Here is a 23,269-nt window from a genome sequence, read left to right on the forward strand (position 1 = left end):
AATTATTAACCAAATACTGGCCCTTCTCTAAACCAGCACCAAGATACTGCTTCTTTCAAAAAATGTTAACAAAGGAAAAGTAGTTTAAGACCGCTGGGTTAACTATTACTGCTGTGAATTTACAGTCATGCTTTCTTCTAGAAAAAAAAAACAGATCAACTAAGAGATGAGGAATTGACCAAATGCACAACAAATGTCAGCAAGAGGATAAATAAGCTGAAATAAAAAATAAACTTTTCTCTAATGGTTCTGTCTAATGGTTTCATCTCATTTTCCACAATCTTTTCAAGAGAAAGTGCAAATTCTTTGTCAATAGTGTTTCTTGGTCAATAGCGTTTCTTCAAAGGCAACAGCATCTGTGTACGGTAAAGCACGAACTTCACAGTAGGGCCAATTTTAACTTATGCTCTTCTGCTGCTCTGACCTGCTCTAGCCTTCTGACATTTAAGTCTCCCAAGCTCAGGTTCAATTTAGCAGGCCAGAGTCGGAGCTCCTATGTAAGATGATATAAGCTGCATGTCACTAAGTAGGTGAGAGTTTAACTTAGTGCGACACAAGTATGGATGGGGCTGGAAAGTTTTCAACAATACACTCCAGCCTCCCACTCCTCTGACTTTCATACTTACAGCAAGCTGGCTGAATGCAAAAAAAAAAAAAAAAAAAAGGAAAAACAGCTTGTCCAAGTCACAGAAGCAGCCAGTCAAAGCACCCTCAGGAAACAGTTCAAACAGTAGCATGTTGGAAGAGAAAACCCTGACAAGAAACAACAGTTTTCTGAGGAGAAGAAAAACTACTTGAAGCAGGCTATTGGGGAGCAGCTAGGAGAAAAACAGCTTGGTTTGGAGATTTCGAGAGCTGGAGATGTGCTGGGCTCAGTGCTTACAGCAAGGGACTCAAATGGCAGTCTTTCTTTTCCAAACCTTGTTCTTCTCCTGGTGTCTCCATCCTAGCCACCTAGGGGTTACTGTGATATTTCAGAAATAAGAAGGACCAAAGGTACATCTGCTTCAGTAGCCTAATTTCACCACCAGCTTTAAGTAGGTGCCCAGGGAAAAGATTAAGAGCTGGGGAAAGCAAACAGTGATGCTTCCCCAAAACTCTCTCTTAGTCTCTAGAAATTTGCAGCTCTGGATCTTGCCCCTCCCTTCTGTCATATCCCACCCAGTCATCTTTTTTGTTACTGTCCTAAGTTGTCCCTGGAGCTATCCCCTAACATTGATTATCAGGGTCCTTCTCCAAACCTTGTTCAATTTTATTATACCTTTTTGTTCTTAGAGATGCTTAAACTGCACACACAACAAACGTCCCATGACTTTATAGGGGCAGGTGATACGCTTTGTCTTGTTCTCTGTTCTCTTTTTCTGGTAACTGCCAACATTAGATCTGCTTTTTTGATTGTTATTGAGGACTGCACTGACATTTCCATGGATCAGAAATAACCTCCAGATCGTATTCCTGTGTGGTAATACTCAGCTCACTGCTTACCACTTTATATATGAAGTGAAGATTGTTCTTCCTTACATGCAACGTTTCACTGTTATTAAAATTGAATCTCATCTGCAATGGTAACACCGAGACTGAAGATCATTTTGCAATTCTTCACAGTTAGCCTTTAGCCATTACCAATTGTCAATCATTTATCAATCACAAGAGTCATTATGTTGCTCACCTTATGCAAGCATAAGAAAAAAAACTACAATTTTTCACTTCAAAGTACCAAAATATTTCCAAAAAAAGTCCTCTACAGACCCATGATATGATAGCCTAATAATGATGTCCATAGAAGCTCAGCCTTTTAGGTTATTATATCCACTATCCTTAAGCAACTCTGTACCTCGATAAAACAAATGCATCATGTGCTGCTATAGCGGCCTGCTTGTGTTAACTTACAATTCATACATCCTACAAAGAATATTTCCCTGATTATTCAAAGCTGTGAGAATACATTCAGATGACTAATGTCAGTAATGTTGTAGCTTGGCATCTTTCATCTATTTAGCAAACTTCAAGTCTATCCAAAATGTTATATATCCTGATTTCAATCCCCCTCTGACTCTACATTGGACAAAACAATTCAATTGAAAGAACTTGTATCAGGTGACAGAAGAATAGTTAACTCTGTAACTGCAATTTAACAAACCCATCCTTGTTAAAATGCCTTGCAGATTTCTCTCTCCAAAAATTCCCATCTTTTAAACAGTTTGAACAAATAACACTGACAACATCAGCAGTTCTGACACTATTGTGGTTAAATATCAAACAAATATCTTATTTCACAAGCATCTACCTCATAGGAAGAGCTCAGAAAATGTCTGTAATAATCTATATCTTTGTGTGTATATATATATATATATATATAGCTGGATAATATATAGATAGCAATTATATATACTATATACTTTAAAGCAGTCACATAAGCATGTATATCTAGTACAATTTAATGAGTTATTTTAAGTATTTCTAAAAGTCAAAAGTTCTGTATGTAATCATGTTTTACCTAGTCTTTATGCACAGTTCTTCTGTGAGTTATTTGCCCATTTTAACATACTTACATATTCTTATCTGGAATATATTGGAGTGAACAGACATGCAACCAGTCCCCAATCAACAAACACATCTAGCAGAAAACACCATGACTATAAAGTAATCATCTTCCATTCCAAGCAGCTGTTTACTAATAAACAATTACATGAGAGGCACTTCAAGGAAAGACTATAGGAGAAAAAATGGTATTTTCATTAAAAAAGAAAAAAAAAAAAAAACAAACACCAAAAAACTAACTAAAAGCACTTCGGAACTGAAACCATAAGTCTTCCTGGCATCCTGCCCAGCTACTATTTAATTCTATGCCCTGTGTGACATTTTATATACCCTTGTATTTGAACTACTCAACCATATTTTGTTTCTTCCTTCTACTTGTTTTTGAACTACTGCCATAATGGTGTTGCTATAGAAAGAAAACACCCCATTCCACTGTGTTTTATACTTTTGATTTGTAATGATTGACACAGCTGTTTGAAAACTAATTTATCTAAAAGATCCTTGGGTATCTGAGCATTTTTCATTAAATAGGACAAGATCCTGTCTTAGTTACGGAAGCTGTTACACTTCTGAATTTTACATTGAGTTTTCCAGCCCTTCTGTTGCATCATATCACCTGTGGTTTGGTCAGATTTGACCCCAAGTTCGAAAAATTGTTATTACTCTAATTAATTAACAGTATCCTCTATGCATTAAGCACTGGGGAAACAAGAAGTTAGATGGTCCCTTCCCCACACAGCTCAAACTTTAAGAAAAAGAAGGAAAGGATGGTAATGCGCTAACTCTACCACCTAACGTTTTTAAAAAGACAACATAATTCAAACAACCACTGATCTTCCCTCACCTGGAACACCTACATTGTAGATTCCCACAGCTGAGCTTGTCACTCTGGGTTCCCATAAAAATCAGTGGGAATTTTCAAGACACACATCATCAAGATAACTCCTTCAGGGTGAGCGCTGAATTGTAGATCCTGCTCCCTAAGGGGAGCCTCTATTAATTAGTGAGATTGCTTGTGCTAACTAGCTGTACAGCTGCAGCATGTTAGTTCACAAAGATGCCATGGTACACACAGGGCTTGCAGAGGAATGTGCCAGTCTGCGAGAGAGACTTAAAGGCAGAAAATCTTAAGGGACAAACTTATTCAAGCAGCTTGTTCAGGGCTTAACGAGTGCATAAAGGAAAGTGAAAGAAGCAAGCAGGGAAACATGATGCAAAACAAAAGAAAAAGTGTAATGGAGTGACTAACGGTAAATTATCTCTCACATTGAGTTTGCTGGAAATACTTGGAAATGGAACTGAGAATTTCAGAGAAATGTCTAGAGCTACACCCTGTCCACAAAGAGAACACAAAAGAAATCCATCGGGTTATTATTCACATTTCACTGAGCTTTCCCTGCAAAAGAAAGAAAGAAGAAAAAAAAAAAAAAAAAAGCTCACAAATATTACCTAAATTACCTTACCATATACCCAGTTTAATCATCAAACATCTGAACTTACTGTGTGCTGCCCTGCTACCCAGGGATCATTCAGATCTGGCAAATCCTGAGGAATTGTTTAAATAACTGCAAGCTCCCAAACTTCTCATCGTGTAAAAAATCAGTGTCATCCTTCCTCTTTTGATTGTCCCTCCTCAGTGCAAGTACACAGCTGTCCAAAAGTATCAAGTTTCATCTTCTTAAGCCATTTCAGTTGTGATGGATCCCATACTGCAGTCTATAAACAGCCTTAGGTACATCATTGGAAATGAACTGGTACATTTCCTAACCAGTATCATTAAAATACAAGGCAGTTCAGTGAACTTAGAAGATACAAAGAAATTATTCTCCAGAGTGTAACATCTGGTATAAAGGAGGAGAAAAACACAATTTTCAAGTGCAAGACATGTAAGAACTGGAGGCTAAACCAAAACCCATTAATCTATCTCCACCCCCATGTTCAAAATGAAAAACAGGAAAAAATACCCTTTGGTGCTCCACATTAGGAAGACATGAATCTAAGATGTCTCCCATCTGCTTTGTTTGCTGTTTTTTTAATAAAGAAGCAAAATCACCCTTTCCTTTTTTTTTCCACTTTAAGTAGAAATCCTGAAGGACATTTTCAGAGCTGTTAGTTTCACGGTTTTTACACCATTCTCATCTGATTTTATTTGAGTTCCTGTCAAATGAAACCCCTCTGCCTCAGTGAACCAATATCTGAGCTTTTCAAGTATTATTAAAATTATCATAACCAAACTTACACAGTCTGGCTGAACTTAGGGAGCTGAGTGGGGAGATGACTAACACCCTGCTCCCATAACAGACCCTTTTCCTGGAACTAGTCACATCCCTGGCATGACCACGAGTAGCCCCGGGGCTTTCTAAGCTCCTGCTTAATCCCCAGGAAGCTTCTGGCAGCATGGACCGCTGGGCCGTGGCCATGACCCCTCCACCTCATCCTGCAGAACCACTGTGAGATAATTGGGTAGAGCTGGACATATCTGCCCTAAAACACCTGGCAACTTCTTTTCACTGGAGAAATTCCTACTTTCTAGCTGGAGTTTATCTGCATTGTTGGAGGAATGAGCCAAAATCCCACCTGCGATGCTTTGCTCACACGGGTGTTGTGAAAGCTGCTCAAACTGTGCCGAGGAACAAAATGAACATCAAAATGTTATTAAAATCCCTGTGTTCTGATGTTAAATTCTGTGTGATTCACGTGAATCGCTTTTGGATATCACACCACTAACTTTTGGATACGCATAGAGTGCAAACCAAGGCAGAAAAATTATTTTAATATTTGTGTGTTTTTTTCTAAAGTGATAGCTGCTTTTGTTAAAAACAAACAGTGCATATTGTAACACAGACCTCAGTAGAACTCTATACCCTTGTATGTCAGGTGGAACACATCATGGCTTTTTTTTAAAGACATGAAGTGACATTTTGATGTCCAATTTGATTCAGGATGATGAGTTTCCTCATCTTTCAGTGAAGAAAATTAAAGGCAAGCACATGTTAAGATTTGTTTCTCACAGTAAAATAAATGTCTCTCCATCCAGGTACAAACAGGACCACTTAACTTAACTTAAACACTAAAAGTCCATAACAGTTCATCAGCCTCTTGCTGAATGTCCAGGCAAGTGGCTAAAAATATATTTCAATCTGAGTAGAAAGAGGAAAATATTTTCAGTGTCCCAAGTAAAATGCACTATTGTTTCACTCTTGCGACATGACAGCACAGAGACATTCCTTCAAGTCACATTTTTAGTATTTAAAAGCATTACATGAACTTTAAAAGTGGTATGAACTCTGAAATTCTCCTCATCCCAGTGCCTCATTATCCAAATAGCAGTCTGCTGTACAAAGTGCCTCACTGGCAGCAGCCATAAATATGCTCCCTTAGCATAAACAAGAGCCAAATTCCCGTCCTCCTGTAGCCTGAATACAAGAGATTTCCACAAATATGCCGTGGGAGAAAGCCTTCCCCTAGGACCATTGACCTAGGGGAAGGTTCACCTCCTGGCTGTGTTCATGCCACCGCTGGCACGGGACGGCCAAGGGACACCGAAGGCCTCGCTTGGCCAACAGCCCAGCTCCACAGGCTCATCTGCACTCTTGAAGCCCTCCCTCCCAGCCCTGGGGCCTCCAGCCTCACCACTGCATGGGGAGGCAGTAATCCTTGATATTTTATAAAGGAAGTCATTTAAAAGTAACATTTCTATGCAGAAAAGAGATATTGGGAATTCAAAAATTCAAGTGTCAGCCTCACTTCAGTGCTCCATGGCAGGACGATGCAAAAGCCAAGGAAAGTAAGGGTGCACCACGCTCAGCTTTGATCCCTTCAGACCATGGAGGAACGTGCAAAGACTACCAGAGATGATAAAACTGAGGTTTCACCAAGTGGTGGAACAAAGCACAGGCTGGATATCTGTGGAGAGCAGGTAGTGAGATCATGGGGATGGACAAGAAGAAAACAGTTTCCCACACCAATGTGCTTTTGAAAGAGCTTTAGAGCCTCAGTCACTTTGTCTCATGCTGATTAACATGCAATTTTAAAGGTCTTCCATAAGCTTTGTTTTATTCACAGTGTTTATACAGCACTAGTACTCCAGGCTGAGAAAAGGAGTCATTTTGCGGGCAGAATGCTGATGACCCAGGCCAGGCAGGATGTACCATCAAGAGCAGAAGCACATCTCACAGCAGCCACAAAGCCCTGCATGCAACCTGGAGATGCCAAAGGGAATGAGGCCAGGAACAGTACAGAAAGACAAACCCAGGACGCCGTAACACATGGTAAGGTGGCATTTCACTTTTTTGTTTTCTTTTGAATAATTAATTGGTTGACTCCATCACCCACATCATACAGGTGTGTTGTTGTAAGCAAAGCTCTAGAGCTTGTGCCAAGTCACATTCAGCCCCAGCAGATGACTCTAACAAAGAGCTACTATATATTTGACTCATTAGCACTTTCTCTGGATGCTTTGTTTTCCTTTAAACTACTTATTTCACGTCAGACGGAGAATTAAAACACTTCTAATAGAAACTGACGTGTACCTTGGTCTTCTATTCTAATAACAATACAGTCATTCCTTTAAAAGGGAGGAACTACTGGTTGAAATGAAAGTTATAGGGAAATATTCTCAGTATATATATAGTATATATATTACCTCATATTCTCACTATGAGAAAACATTTTAGATCATAACTTTTGAAAACAGAAAATAAATTTTATTTTTCAGAAGACTTCTACTCAAAGTTTCCTTTTACGGGATTTAATGAATGACATTTTGGTGCCAAAAATGAAGAGCTTCAGTTTAACCAAGTATTTACTATGCTGGTGAATGAAACCCAGATTCACAGCGTTAGATTTTGACTCATCTTTTTAAATGTGGCTGGTTTTTCAACTGAAAATAGTCCAAATGTGGATAGTTCCTATATTAAAGTAGGTACTTCTCATGAAAAGATGCACTTCCAAAGTATTGCAGTATTCCCATTTTTGGCTGAGAAGAAAATTCCAAGACAGCATTTCAGAAATTCTGATTTCTATACCATGAACTGCAATTAAAACAAAGAACAAAATATAAAAAAGGCAAAATAAGTGAGAGTTTAAAAAGGTGCATGCTGAGTCTACGACAACGTTTAAATTGATTTTTATTCTTACCTGAATTAATTTATTTGGGCTGAAATTTCAGGGGGGGGAAAAAAAAAAAGAAGATGATTTTTCTAATTTCTCATTAAAATATATATATATATATTTTTTTTTTTTAAATTAAAAAAATGCACATTCCCTGCATTTAAGCTCCGGCAAAAGACTGATAAGCCCGGAGATGAGCTCCTCTGTTTATTTGCAGAGCCAATGCAGCTGACAGTGAGATTATAAACCTCTGTGGGGGTACACACAAACTTGGAAAGTCCATCACCAGGCCACAGGGAAAATCTAGCTTTTATGCTTGTTACAGCGAAGCTTGCTACTGTTTAAAGCAATAACCTGACGTTTATGAATGCAAATTACCTAGACTGGACAGAGCATATAGACTGAACACAAGTTTTTTGAGGAAATGCTTAGCTTTTACTATAAATTTGATTCCACTCAAAACAAAAGCAAGATCTAAGAATGCAGGAAAGAGAGGCATTACAATTACAGAAAGCAAGCAGAGATGGCAAGCAAATTTATAACTGACAATACTATCTCTTACCTCCTATGGTTGGAAATTACAAATTGCAAAGAAAACTTTTGCTGATGATTTCAGTAAAGTTTTAAAAGAAAACTATTTATTCACCTTTAGGAGTGTTTTCAAGCAGATATGGCTGAGATGGGCTCTGGAGCCATTAGCCCAAAACCAAACTATCCACACAGCGGAGTGATGATTCTCACACCTATCTGAAGCTGGGCTACACACAGGACAGAGACCTACAGACCTCCTGTACATCATCCTTTCCAGCTACTAAAATTTGGCTCCTCTGCACCAGCAGCTTTCTGCGGCACTCACCTCAGTCCCTGGGGTTACAAAGCTCTTCTGCTGCAGTGACCTCTGCAGCCCAGAATGACTTCATTTAACCCATTTGAAAACAGTGTATGCCTTTCAGCAAGATCTGTGCTATGCCTCGAGCCTAAAACACTGCTTAAGCAATACATTGTTTCCCTCACCTTTTTATTTCTACATATTGCAATGATTAGAAGAACATATCAAAGTTTATTTTCTGCTTAGAGATTTTCTGTCTTACAGTAGTGAACACAGCATTTGTCCTTTTCTCAGTTCTGGCGCTATTCCTAACAGAAGCTGTGTCCATGGATATGGTACTTAGGTCGTGGTTTAGTGGGTAGTGTTGGTGGTAGTAGGACAGTTGGACCAGATAACTTGGAGGTCTTTTCCAACCTTAATGATTCTGTGATTCTCAGACTATGCCACTTCATTCTCTTTCTTCCCCTCAAACCTCATTTTGACCTCTATCAGCTTCCTCCTCTAGACTCCCACTTCTCGGTCTGCAGCACCAACAGGTAACTGTCACCAGGGTGCCATACCCCATTCCACGTACGTTTTTATGCATGACTGAACATTGCTCCAGTGAAGGGATTTTGTTCCCTTCCTTATTCCAACATGGCCTGGAATAATTTGGTTGTAGGTTTTCTCTTGATTGATTTAAGGTGCATTGTAGTTTTGTCCATATTCAGAAACATTTACTGTAGCCAGACCCATTACTTGCATGAATTTACTGTAGCCAGATCCATTACTTGTATGCTGCAGTGCACAAAGAAATGGGGCTCTTCAATGGTACCTCCTGAAGTAACAATTTCTGAGTGGACTGATCCTGAAATCCCTAATCTTGCCAGAACTCTTACTGATGCAGGCAAGAATTTTCCCAAGGAATACTCAAGGATAAATTCAAAGTTTTGGTCAAAGTAGAAAATTCTTCTGAATTAAGGGCATCGTGAGTCTGGGAAGTTGTTGAGGCAATGACCACTCAGGCCCTTCTTGTGCCTGCTTATGATGGCTATATATTGGTACCCTGCCTGGGATAAAACTAAAATACTAGTATTTTAAAACTAAAATACTAGTATTTTAATTATAAATAGGAAATTCTATTTACCCTAATTCTACTGACCGTAGTGATTTTTCTTGCAATATTTCACTTACACCTCATATTTGTATCCTAAATTTTCAAGTAACCTCCATTTCTAATAACTAAGGCAATTTATTATTTCTCAAACAGCTCATTGTAGTTACAGTGCTATATTCAAAACCTGCTGGGTCAAACTCAATTCTTTATGAACAGTCCCTGAAAAATTAAAATTGCATGAATAGTTAAGAGCCTCAGTTGCATAACTGAGGCCAAGGAGGAACCAATAAATCTCTGCCACTTAGCCCTATTCATCAGTAACTTTTGTTTGACTAAAGCATATCAGCTAGAAAAGCGACCTGTCATAGTTTGAAGATTTAGCGAGATGAAGAACTTCTTGTTTCCCTTGATAATTTGTCAGCATAATGAATCATTTCTACTGTGAAAAATGTTGTGCATTACTCCTGATTTGAATCTGCCTAACTCTCCAGCTCTAACCTTTAGATTTTCTCATGATTTTCACTGCTGTTCTGGAGAGCTGAGATAAAACCAGTACTATCTCTTGTTTCAATAGACTTACAACACTTAATTGAGGACCGTCCCTATTTTCGTAGGGTCAAAAGATGAAGGAAAAAAAAAGGTGTTTCTTGGAGAGAAATAACTTCATCAGATCTCAAACCATTCTGGGTGACTTTCTTTTGCAATGTTCCCATGGTTCAACATCCTTTCAACAATGTTGAGCTAAAAGCTATGGCGTATCTTCTTGTTACAGTGCACATACATAGTCCTAATGATGGTCTTCCCGGAAAATAACCTCCCTTTACAATAGGAACCCTTGTGAAGATGAAGTTCATGACATCTTTAAATCCCTTCACTGGGAATCCTCAAGATTCAGCTTGACAGGGCCCTGGATAAGGCCCTGCTTTCCACACAAGGTCTCCAGAGGTCCTTTTCCACTTAGACTTCGCTGTGATACATGGTCTCACACTTACTCAAATGCAATTAAGTCATTCTGCTTTAAGTTTTGTCCAGAGAAGGGCTACGAAGCTGGTGAAGGGCCTGAAACACAAGTCCTGTGAGGAGCAGCTGAAGGAACTGGGGTTGTTTAGTCCGGAGAAGTGGAGGCTCAGGGGAGACCTTATTGCTCTCTACAACTACCTGAAAGGAAGCTGTGGGGAGCTGTGGGGTCAGCCTCTTCTCACAGGTAACTAGTGACAGGACTAGAGGAAATGTCCTCAAGTTGCACCAGGGAAGACATTTCTTCTCAGAAGGAGCAGACAGGCGTTGGGATGGGTTGCCAGGGAGGTGGTAAAGTCACTGTCCCTGGAGGTGTTCAAGGAGAGGCTGGATATGGTGCTAAGGGACATGGTTTAGTGGGTGACATTGGTGGTAGGTTGATAGTTGGTCCAGATGATCTTGAAGGTCTTTTCCAACCCTAATGGTTCTATGATTCTAAAAGCATACTAAGCCATTTGGTCCTGTGGGTTTGTACGTATTACCTCTCTGTACTGCCACTGTTAGTTCTCTCAATTCCAACTCAATATCATCTTTAAGCTCTTACATTTGAAATTTGATCCTTGTAGTATTGCAGTGTATTAAAACACTTATTTTATATGCATCATGTCTTCACACTGTGCTCATGTCTATTGACTTGCTCTACTCTTTATCACCAAACCGTGATCCTACAGGCAGCTGTGTGATTTTAAGCTACCACTAGCAGCTTCTGCCACACACAGAAAACACCTCTCTCTACACACACATGTGCACACATTTCCTAAGATGGTTACTTTGCTCTGACAGTTCAATTCCTCTGGCTTTATCTTTCAACTCTGTACCTTTTATTCAAAGTTTTCTTTGTAAAATTACCATTCTAACATTAGTTTCTTTTCACATCACTACAGAACTACTTGCCAACCTTTCTTTTCTGTATTTTAATGATGAAATATTCAGGAAACAACAGAAAATCTCATATTAAAATATGCTGTCTGGGGTTGGAATACACTGATTTTGCAACAAGTTACCATGTACCTGGCAGGACGGCATGTCAAAGTTCTGTGGTAAAAGATTTTTAACGCAATTGTTTGGCAGCCTAAGCAGGATGAATTTCTTGACCTAAGTCCAGATCCCAGTAACAAGCAACATTTTTATAAAAGCAGCCTTTTAATGTATGCCCAACTACTGTATCAAGAAGTGACATTTAACATTCTTCTCTAAGGAAAACTTTAAATTCTAGCTGTATTTATCTCCTCCCAAATGAACTCTTATTTCATCATAAATTTGCCTAAAAGTATAAAATACGTTTTAGTAACCAAACTCAACAATAGTTCGTTAAATTCAAGTCATCAAACCAGGAATGAGAACACTATTACTGACTCTTGAAGCATTCCACTGATGTCTTCAAATATTAAATGTCACCTACTTCTCTTCCTGCTATTCCCAAGGGGGAGCAAGTCTCAAGGCACCCTGACCATTCTCCCTAAAGGCTTCCTGGGGAAAATACAGATGTTGGACTTCCCCTGCCTGGGTCTTCAGAAAAAAAGTGCATTCCAAATTTCAGTTTTCCAGAAGGAAGAGTAGAATCTATACTGACATCACTGACCAGCAATTTTCCAGGACTAAAACAATGTCAGATGACCTATCCCAATGGTCCAGACATGTTGGAGGCTAATACACCTCAGGCTGCACTGCAAGAAATTGAGGTTGGGAGGAATCTATCTTTTTTATATTTCATCCGTCAGGTAATTTCCCAGATGCTAAAATAATTTCCTTTCTCCAGCTATCAAAGACAGTGATCCCTAAGCACTTGCTACTCCTAGTCTTTCTGTAAAGGTCACTGTACTCTAAAATTGATTTGTGGCAGCCCCTAGTGCAGGAGGGAAGACAAAGTATTACCCTATGAAAGAAATTTTAGCTATAGCAGGAAGAATATGCACCATGGTTTGCTTTCATTTTATTTATCTAATACTGTGCTGAGCAAAACTCTAAAAAGTTTTTTGGACTATGAAACAGTATCTACAAATCCTTAAACAATGAGCTTGTTCTTAATGGTTGGATTAATTCAAATTGCATAAAACTGCTTATACTAAGACTGAACTGTTTTCCTGTGAAGTAGAACAGCAACAGAGGAACAAATACAGGTTTTGTCCTGTTGACTCTCAGATTGCTAATTGCAAAAAATGGGGGGAAAAGCCCTGTTACATGGCCTGTGATCTTATCCCATATCCTTTCTGTCTAGCACAACCTGGCAGGAAAGAACTAGCCGTACTGATAAGAAGGAATCTCTCTCTTTTAAGTGAAGGTATAGTAGCTGCCCTCCTTCAAGTTAAACAGAGCTAAAACTACAATATTTATTTAAGAATTTTTCCAATATGATGAATTATTAACTTGTTTCGATTGTGTCTTTTTGGATAAAACAGAGGAAAAGAAGCACAACTCCCCCAGTGTCTCTAGATCTCAGCATCACTTTTCTTTTGATCAGTGCATTTTGGACTTCCAGAAGCAAATCACAGACATATTATCACTCAAAAAATACTACTGAAAAACAACACCCATACTAACAATTCAATCAGATGCATTTGAAATCATCTACAGCAAACAACAATTAGTCCAGATATTGACTGGGGAAGGTGAAGTCAGTTTGATGTCTCCACATTCCCACTTATTGAGACCTTCCAGTAAGAAAAGCTTAGTTACTACACACCACCCACCATGTCACATGCTTACAAGTTGTTTTTAGGAAAGTTAATGGGGAAAAACAATGCCTTTAGTACACTGCTGACAACTAACTTCACTCTTGTGGAGGATATTTGAGCATCATGCCTAATGTGTGTCTGAAACAGGAGCTTAGATGAGAAACAACTGGCTGATCCTCATCTTAGACAAGAACAAAATGACAGGAGAGATAAGAGGTATCACATGTGCTGTGGGGCTGGGCAGATTTGTTCTCAGCAATGCTTCTTGGAGCCTCAGCTTTCAAACGATCAAATAGCAGAGCTATGGCTATGACTGCTTACCTGTCTCAGTTGTTAACAAGAAAACTGGAAATACTTCCTGTATTTGTTAGCCAAGGCAGTTTAGTGAGGTAAGAGACAAACTGTGTTTTTGTTGAGCCACGTTTGTGATACCATTATCACAATATGCTGTTACCCCTGCGCCAGTCATCAGCCTTTGATTTAAAAGGTAAAATATTTTCCATGTCTAATCAAGAGTTGTCTTTGGTTCACAACTCTTATTCAACTTTCCCTTACTCTTGGATTTCAAATAAAATGGCTTAAATCTTCTGATTGTAACAGAGTGCCACCAGCCTCAGCTGCTTTGCTGAATTTGATCAAATAAATGCAGGTAATTTAGTGAATTGGCAGAAAGATCAATATGAGCTCAGGTTGGCCATTTTAGTTAAATAAGCAGTCAAACAATATGTAAACTCAGATTTCCAAACACAGGTCCTTGACACACTGAGGTAAGTAAAATGTGATTATCATCACTGAAACTATTTGAAGGCCAAGTGAACATTTTGAAATGATGACTGCATTTTAAAAGTCCTCTGAAGGACCACAGAACCCAGACATCCAAGTAAGTTTTCAAACCACAGGGAAGATAAGCCAAAAGCAAAGTAGCAGTGGCTAGACAAACCTCATTTAAAAGGCTTGATAACTTTTGTCTGACTTTTTTTTTTTTTTTTTTTGAGAGAAAGGAAGTTAGAAAAGCCATTCTACTCTCAAAAGCTAATGGTGCAATCCTAAAATTATATTAAAAAAAAAAAAAAAAAAAAAAGGTGAAAGACAATGACAAAACATAGACATTTTGGCAGTATCCATGGTAGTCTGACAAGTGGCAGCAGAGTACAGAACAAAAGAACACAAATTCTTTTACTGTAGAAAATACCTCAAATTCCATGTTATCTCACCACAATAAGCTACTGAATGATTATCTAAGCTGCCCTTGTTTTGCCAGGCGGCCTCAATACCTTTGTAGGTCTTACTGTGCATTTGGTTTAGTCTGGTGTGTTTAAAACGCTACACAGCAAGTAAATCTAATCTGAAAGGTTATATGTGCCCTTAGGAAAAGCAGTCTTCACAGAGAATGATCACCTAAAACAGAAAATTTTTTTGATATCAACTCAGAGCTGTTTGCCCTAGTTTTTACAACTAAAATCATATAGCTGTGATACATCACAAAAAGCCTAACCCTTTCTCTCTCTACTAATACATTGCTAACAGGAATTGAGAGAAATTCAAAAAAGTACATTTAAAAAGTAACAATCCAGCAGAAGCTTCTCACAAGTTTGAGAACTTGTGAACTTTTTTTTTTTAATTATTATTATTTTCTTGGTTCTCCTTTTATAAATTATTTAAACTTTTCCTAAATTTCAAATTGGCTTCACCTACATAACACAGTCACAAATAAATCTGTCAAACACATTGTAAGTGGAACTACATGTATTCTTGGAAAAATAGCTCTGAGACGGGTTGAAGACATGCAAAAACAAGACTGAACTTGTGGGTTCAGAGTTTCTTCAAAACAAAGCAATATCTGCTGTCACAGCATGAGGAAAAAAGACATCTCAACACAAAACAAGGCAGCAGAAGCAAGAGATGAGAGGGGAAAAAAACAATTTACTCATCTTCACCGCCCAAGTATCTTCAGCATAGATATCTACTGTTTGCTAACCCCATCAGTTCAGAAGAGGCCCACAAAGTAGCACTTATTCCAGAGTCCTGGAAGACTTCCAATAAATAGATTAAACCTTACATATAAACACTCTCTATAATTAGAGAAGAAAGCAGCTTGGTTTTTGGAAAGTGTCTGACAAATTTTAAAACCATGAGATGAAATCAAATTGTATGTTAATGTGTGATTCAAGGGAAGTCTTTCTTCAGTAGACCTTCAATCTCTCCCTCAAGAGCATCTGACAGCTACTGCAGTATGCTAAAGGTCGTTGTGCCTTTCAAAATCAACATAGAAACACATACAGACAATAGGATAAATAAGAACGAACACTTGAGGATGTTCCTTCTTACAAGGAGCAGTCTTCTAAAAAAAATTGACCTATCCACAAATTTCCATTAACTCTTACACCAGCCCCACATGGGAAAGCCCTGGCTCATCAGAGCTGTACCTGGCTGACAGAAGAGGCACCAGAGGAGCAGCAAAGACCCGAGAGGCTCCTTTTTCTTCTTGGCTGTGCCACAGGAGCACGAGTGGCTACCTCCTCCTCAAAATCCATGCCCTCAGTAGCAGGGTGCCGCCGGCATTAAGCAGCAGAGCCAGGAGCAGCAAGAGTCCCCCTTCTGCACAGTGCAGACTTTCTACAGGTGTGCATCTGCAGCAGAGCCTCCTCTGATGGGAAATTTCTTGGGACATCCGGGTGTACGAATGACTCACATACAAAAAAATACTGGTTTCTCACGGTTGCATGCTTGCATAGGGGTGGGGATTGCACGATTACACATTTGCACTTGAGCTAGAACTACCTTTTTGTGACAGGATTAATGCCCAAGACCAAGCAGTCCGTGATTAAGCAATAAAAAAAGAGGGTAAAACACACACAGTAAAAAGACCTCTGCAAAGAGCACGATCAAAGTAATACAAACAGTTAACGCTACGGTGAAAATGCTTGTGGAATTAAGCTACGGTAACACCCAAGCATCACACACAACCTCCGCAGTGGTCTTGTGTTACTGAAAGTTATTCATCAGCCCGGGGAAGAAACCTGACTCCCACTCGCAGTAAGGTCCCAGAGATTAACCCAGTTGCTTGGGACCGGATCAGAGCACCCTTCCTTGCAGCAGTACCCATCAGCTGCTGGGCATTAGGGGGCTGCTTAATCAGCCCCAGAGCCACAGAGGAGCAGCAGCAGGTGTGCAAGGGCTGCCCAAGCAGGGACATGCGTGCCGTAACATCCGGTGCTGAAAACACTTGGTAAAAATAAAATAAAAGGGAAGTGCACATGAGCCAGAAATTAAATGCTTGCATCTGATACCAGAGGATCAGAGCATCAGTAGGACAACCTGCCATGGGTTCGAGCCAGCTTTGCTCCAGTGGACAGGAACATTTTTACTGACATGAATATGAGCAGCATTCGGGCCAAGAGAAACATTTGGTTATCTGCTCCTCCTCACCCCATCCCACCCCACCCTTTTGCAATGTTCAGAAGGGAGAAGTTCTGCACTGATTTCCAGAAAGCTTCTGATGCTGTTCCTATCACATGTTTTCATTTAAGTTCTCCCTTGACTGACACCACACTGCTCACCGATGGTAAGAGCAGAGGCTGTGCTGCATGATGATCACAGCATGCCAGGGGCTGGCTGCAGGCAACACCCTGCTTGCACCCCAGCTCTCACACAGCACTAGCCAAAGAGATGGCAGCTTGGATGAGCAGCTGAAAACCAGCTGAAACAACAGGGATCCTCAGCAAAAAAAACCAACCCCCGAAACGCTGCCAGGAGTTACTGCCAAACACTGGTACCTGCGACACTGCCGTGACTCCAGTCCAAGTGCAGAGATCACTGAGGTTCACCCACATCCCCGCCTAGGAAATAGCTAGGACATAATAATATTGTCTTTTTAATGGCAATGACTGCAAAGCTATTAAGCAAGTTAAATAGGATATAGCTTTTCTTTTTTTTTTTTTTTTTTTAATAAATAAAAAAAGAATGCATAATATGCAGAATAAAAGAGTCAAATTAACCCAGAACATCTGTGAGATTTTGGTGTGTGCTTTTTAAAGGAAAAAAAAAAAAAAAAAAAACAACTGAAATTATTGTTTGTTTGTTTTATTTATTTTAAAAAATATGAAATCAAACAGCTTTTCCTAAAAAAAAAAAAAAAAAAGGAAATCAAAACAAGGATTTTTATAAATATCCTAGTTTTTCAGGCACACATTTTAATGGAAGTGTTTATGTTACCTGTATGTTTTTAATTGTTTTTCTATACTGTGTTAAAGAATTCTTCTTGCTTCCAAACACTATTTACTTTTATTTAAATCAACCAACCAATGCCATTCAATTATTTATTCAGACAAATAAATGACATTTCTTCTTACTTATTCTAATCAAAGTCAAATATTTGTTCCTTCTGTGAGTAATTTATTACTAATTACAGCAGTCTGATGTATGGTATTTTGTGTTACTAAAAATAGGGTCACAAATGAATAAATGCAGCTAAAATTATGCTTTCAAAGCACAGTGGAAGAAAGCCCAAAGCTCATACATAGACATTGACAGCAAGTTTGTTTCCAGACTTTAGACACCCACATACTAACAAAATAGGAGCAAACTGAAAAAGCCTTCTGCTTGTTCATCTAGCAGTGAGTGTCTCTGGAAGTGAACATATCAAGTAAAATTTAGAATCACTCAACTTCTTTTCAATATGAAAAAAAAATGTTTTAACTCTGTTTTCTCACTGTTTACTTCTTTCCCTTGCTGCCTTCCTCAGGTTTCTCTTTCCTTAGAAGGCAGACCTCTTCCCTACAGACTGAAAAAAAATATTTAATTGATTGAATTACAATTAATTATTCTATGTTGAATTCAATTAATATAAGAGCATGGAGATGGTCTACTAAATGTAAATGTGAGAAGTTAAAAACTACGAAAGGTTAAAATATTCTTAAAATTTCTCAGTTGAGCTCTGAAATTTACTGTCATAAGATATAATAAAGTCAAAAACTTAGCAGTATGAGTCAGGACTGGACATTCACACGTATCAAGAAGATCCAGTCTAACGACTAACCTGAATAACATTTCTAAAGATAAAATAAATCTCAAGCGATGGGACAAAATAATCTGTAACTACTAAGGAACAGAACGCCTGTGACATGCACAGCTCATTATCCACCATCCACCTCCTGAGAGATTGTTAAGACCCTCCTCAAGAAGCCATGGCAGAAGCCACTAACAAAAATACATCATTGGTCTCTGTGGATTTCAGATGTGACCCAACAGAATAGCTTTTCTATTTCTCTCTTTAATAGCTGTTTTTTTGTAGACATGTTTTTCTTTCTTTTAAGTGACCGTACTAACCAAATAGTGAAAACCTAAAATTAAACAAATGGCAATGCTCAGTGCTAAGTAAGACAGCAATTTTCATGTGAATGCATGGAATCATTAAAATCCATAGCACAAGAGACCACATAAAATACAATAGCACAAAAAGTTGTAACTAATAGGGAAAACCAAACAAAAAAAAGGACCCTTCAAAACAAATATTCAAAAAACAAATCTCGCCCAACAGAAGTCCCTCTGTTGGCTTGATGCGTCAAGATACAAAATTTAATACCACCTGATTCAGAATTTACTGAACTGGCACAATTTCACTGAGTGTTAAAAACACACCTCAGTGGATGTTGCCAGAGCCACAGGTGTTGGCTGCCATTTTAACTGTAGCACTTTTTCTCCCAGTGTACTCAACTCACCGGCAGGGAGAGGAAGTTGGAATGTTCGTAAGAGACTTGCTCGTCTTATTTACTCTTGTTCTCTGATTTGAGCCCAGAAAAGAGATTTAAATCACAGGGATTATGGTTAAACCAAGCAAGTTAATCAGGTGACTTCAGTGGAATCTGCCTCTGTTAGAAAATCAACTGAAAAATGCTGTAATGCAGCAGCAATGGTCCAGAGGTGCATTTACTTTGCTAATGACTGACATAAATACGTGCTCCCCTCCCAAGTGACAACGTGCAAAGAGCACAAAAATGTTTCCAGTGGGAAGCTAATAGGTCTATTCAGCTGCAAAGACAACAGCCAAAGCACATTCATAACCATTTGCAAGTCCCGGCACACAATAAATATTCTTATAAACATTGAAGCTGATCACTGGCCACAGAAGGAAGTCCTGACCAAGGACGAGGCAACCTACACTGTGACCTCAGCTCTACCACCCTCATGGTCTGTTGCCCTCGTGAAACACCTTCACCCATCTGTGAGTCTCCCCATCCACCAAATAAGTGATCCTGATACCTCCCGTAACACTTCCAGAACAACGCGGGACAGGGAAGGGCCAGCTCAGTAACAGCAAGGCCTAAAACGTCTGCACCTTCACTTCCACCACTAACTCCTGGAGCTCTTGCAAGCAAATTAGTGGCTTGAAATTAACTTTGGGGTTGCTGCCGAGCCCTGTAAAAGCACTCTTGAGGATGTCTCCAATGCCATTCATCTCTGAGCTGGGCACGAAATACAGCAACCTCAGGTGCTTTGGTTAAAAGGCAGAGCTGGAAAAGGAAGCAGTGGCAAAGCACCATTCATACACCACTCCACCTCTGCCGGATATGTAAAGGAGCAGATTGGACTTGCCTTGGCCTGAGGGAAGCTCAGCAGCCTCATTTCCACCTCTGGGCAGTAGGCCTTAATAAGCAGGCTTCTGCAGCACAGGGCCAAGGCTTCTCCACCACTGCCTCCTGAAGCTTTGCCATCAAGGAGAAAGGAGCACAAGGTCCTCACAGCCAGGGAGAGCATGAAGCTCAATTCTGCAGCCCAGTAATGAGGTTTATTCAGCAGCTGGCCAGAGGAGCTAACCACACAGCTATTGAGACTGAGCCCTGTAAGACGTCATTGCCCAGGGGCTCAACTTCAAAGGGAAAATGCAGGGTTTGCCTATCCCAAATTCTTCCAAGCCTTCCCAGAGGAATAAGGGTCTCAGGCATGGGGTCAGGGAAGGCAGGAGGTGCCTCTCCCACCGTGGTGGTCACTGCCAGGTCCCTGTGCAGGATGAGAGCTCCCCCATCCACTGCCACTGAAGGAGTTAGTCCTGTGCAGACCATGTCCACCAAACAAGCCTCTGCTGCCTGTTTCTGTGCACTTGGCAGTTACCTACAAAAGCGGTTCAGAAAGCACCAGGACTGAACTGAGTATGTGCAAAAACACATCTATAAACACCTCTGGATTTTATTTTTTTGCCAGAAAAGCTTAAATTTCAGAAACCTAAGGAATCTCAGGTGTCTGCAATAACTGGGAGAGGTTTCCATGGGTAGCTCTTGAATGAAGCTGCCTGAATTTTGCTTTAACAGAGAACTAAGTCCTAAATTCTTTATTGGATCTAGATCTAACTACTAAAAGAAGCTCACTGCATGCTTTTATTCAGTCAGCCGGATACAAAGGATTCTAAAAATACTTTGTCATAAAATTAGGTTAGAAAAATGTATGTACAAAACTCGCACGAACAAAGGTAAGCATATGAACAACCACCCTGGACTTCTGAGTTACAAACAACATGTTACTTAAAATACAGAGGCGTTGCCACAGAAAAAAAGCTACTGATCCTGTTGGGGCAAAGTAACTGCTCTGGTGTGTGATTTCCATGGGGGGAGGGAGGGAAGAAAAAAAGGAATTGCTTTATTAGCCTTTTTGCAGCTTTTTTTTTTTTTTTTGTGTTTTGTTTTGTTTTAAAGAACAGCTTTTTTTTTTATTATTATTATTACTTTTAACTGATTGATATACATGAAGGAACTTGTTTATCAAAGCGACTATTATTATTCTAGTTAAACTCCACTTATACCAAGAGATACCTTAGGGCTAGTAGTTTAATATATACTTTTGCTTTACTTTTTTTAAAATACGAAGTTGAAAGACTTTCCACTGAGCCATTCTACTAGGAACATTTGTCCTCCTCAACCATTTTCACTTATAGTGAATACAAAGTAAACCCTAATGAACCAGCCCTTTGTTCATTTATCTATCTAGCTATTTTTAAGTATCTCGCAATCACAGCATTATCTGGGGGCTAAAGAGCATGTTTCAACTCAAAACAAATGGACATGTCATCTCACGTCCTTCCATAAACAAAAGCTAAGGGCTTGGATTCCAGCAGAGATTTAAGCTTGCAATCATGTTTCCTATGTTCATTTTCATGGCTTTACTTAGGCACTTTTAACAATGTAAAAAGGAGCAGTTGCCCTTACCACTGAGGCACTGGAAAGCAGTAAATTGTTGCACCAGATGGTACATGAGACAGGGGACATGTGCAGATGCTGGGGAGGGTCCCTCATTCCCAAACATGCTCTGTGGGGCTTACAAAGACTAACTGGGGAGGAGGGGGAATCGTCTTCTCATTTGAGAAGCAAGGTAGTAACCCTTCTGCAGAGAAGAAGTGAGAGCTCACAGAAATCTTCTGAAACATCTTACTGAAAAAAAAAACAAAAAACAAAAAAACAAAAAAAAAAAAAAAAAAAAACCTACACCCTATGCTGAAATATCAATAACATCTGTCTGTACAGCACTGACCTCTCAGACAAAAATAGGCATTTTTGGATAACCCATTATGCAAGGTAGTATGAGAATCCATAATCCAATGAAATGGATTATGGACTTTCTTATCAATAAAGATCAGCAGAAACATATATCCAGAATAAAATTACATTCTTCACAAATATGATGTACATCTTAAAATCAAATGTCATTTCCTAACTTTATCAGTACAGACCAGGTAAGTATTAACACAATATTAACACTAAATCAATTTCTCCCTACCATATTCCATGGCATCAACCACCATTAATGTAACAAATGGAAAATATGCCAGTTCATTTGATAAGTTGCCATTTGTACATATTCTAGTACTAAATAATTAACACTCAGGCTTCTACAGAAAGGCTAAATTGAAATTAATTCTATAACATTCCCATTACTGGCTTGGTTTCAAGATATAATCTAGGGGTGTGAAAGCAAAAGAGCCATGAGGAGAAAAATGAAAAGAAAAACAAAACAATAAAGCCCTAGTTAGTGATTTCTTCACTTCGTACTCCTTTCAAATACATTATTTTTAATAATCAATACAGGTTCTGAGAAAGTTTATTTTACCTTCCCTGATCAAGCAATTCAGAATGTCAGAAATTCTTTATACACTGTTTTTTCACCTGGAATTAGATAATGTGTTTACAATATTCTGCAGCCTTCTTACTCACTAAATCTACTGCGGATTTACACCGAACTGAAGTTTCTTTCAAGTTTACATTTCTCAGGTGCCTTTAGGCAGAACCTACGGTTTTTCTCTGTTCACCTTCTGAAGCTTGGACATTAGCGACTGCCACCTCCCACCCCCTCCCACCTAAACCTAACCCCTTCCAAACTGAGCAATTTGGACCAAGAAAACTAAACCTGCTTCACGTTATAGCACAGCAAAGTCAATGGGGGGACTACCCCTCAGGTACTGATGTTTACTTCATCTGTCTGGGTTGATGTAAGCACAAGAGTGGTTCCTAAAGAACACAGGGACTTTATTCTCTCTCTAGGGGAACTGATAATATCACCTTTTGCCCATACAAACTTTTGGTTTTAGCTATAAATATTTCTATTGCTAGACTTTTACCTTGAAATATGCTTGCCCTTTAAAAGATGTACTTTTGCCCAAGAACAATCTATTGATAAATGCTTCAGATTTACCCTAGGATATCAAAACATACTCGGTTTGACCAAGTGATACTATGATCTATAAAAATAAAGAAATAAATTTTTAAAACTCTTAGTATTTTTACAGACCTCAAATGCTGGAATAAAAGCTGTTGTAATTTTAGGATTCTATTTTAACAGTTAAAGGAGAGACATCTGGCAATAATCTACAAATAAATACAGTGTCTCAATTCTTAGTTTCTCCTCCAAAACACTACCTAGGACATTTTTGCAGCATGATTCACATAATCAACATAATACTTTACAATACCTCTCAAATAATTCCGAATTCTCAGTTCATTCAATAAAGAACTC

At 39.1% G+C, this 23,269-nt stretch overlaps 1 protein-coding gene across 12 annotated transcripts in view; it reads right to left on the minus strand.

Moving 5' to 3' along the window:
* The window catches only part of KIAA1217, a 181,957-nt gene that overhangs the window by 148,696 nt on the left and 9,992 nt on the right, over positions 1 to 23,269 (minus strand). Inside the window, exon 1 of one of the 12 annotated variants that reach the window (XM_084282132.1) lies at positions 15,697 to 15,789. The exons of 10 other annotated variants lie outside the window; for them this stretch is intronic. The gene's annotated coding sequence lies outside the window, so the exon portion shown is untranslated. Of the gene's footprint in view, positions 1 to 4,041; positions 4,061 to 15,696; positions 15,790 to 23,269 lie in introns of those variants that run through there. One more of the 12 variants, XM_084282134.1, reaches the window with a different exon arrangement.

This window comes from Netta rufina (assembly GCF_964035555.1).
Source record: "Netta rufina genome assembly, chromosome: 2".
Taxonomy (NCBI): domain Eukaryota; kingdom Metazoa; phylum Chordata; class Aves; order Anseriformes; family Anatidae; genus Netta; species Netta rufina.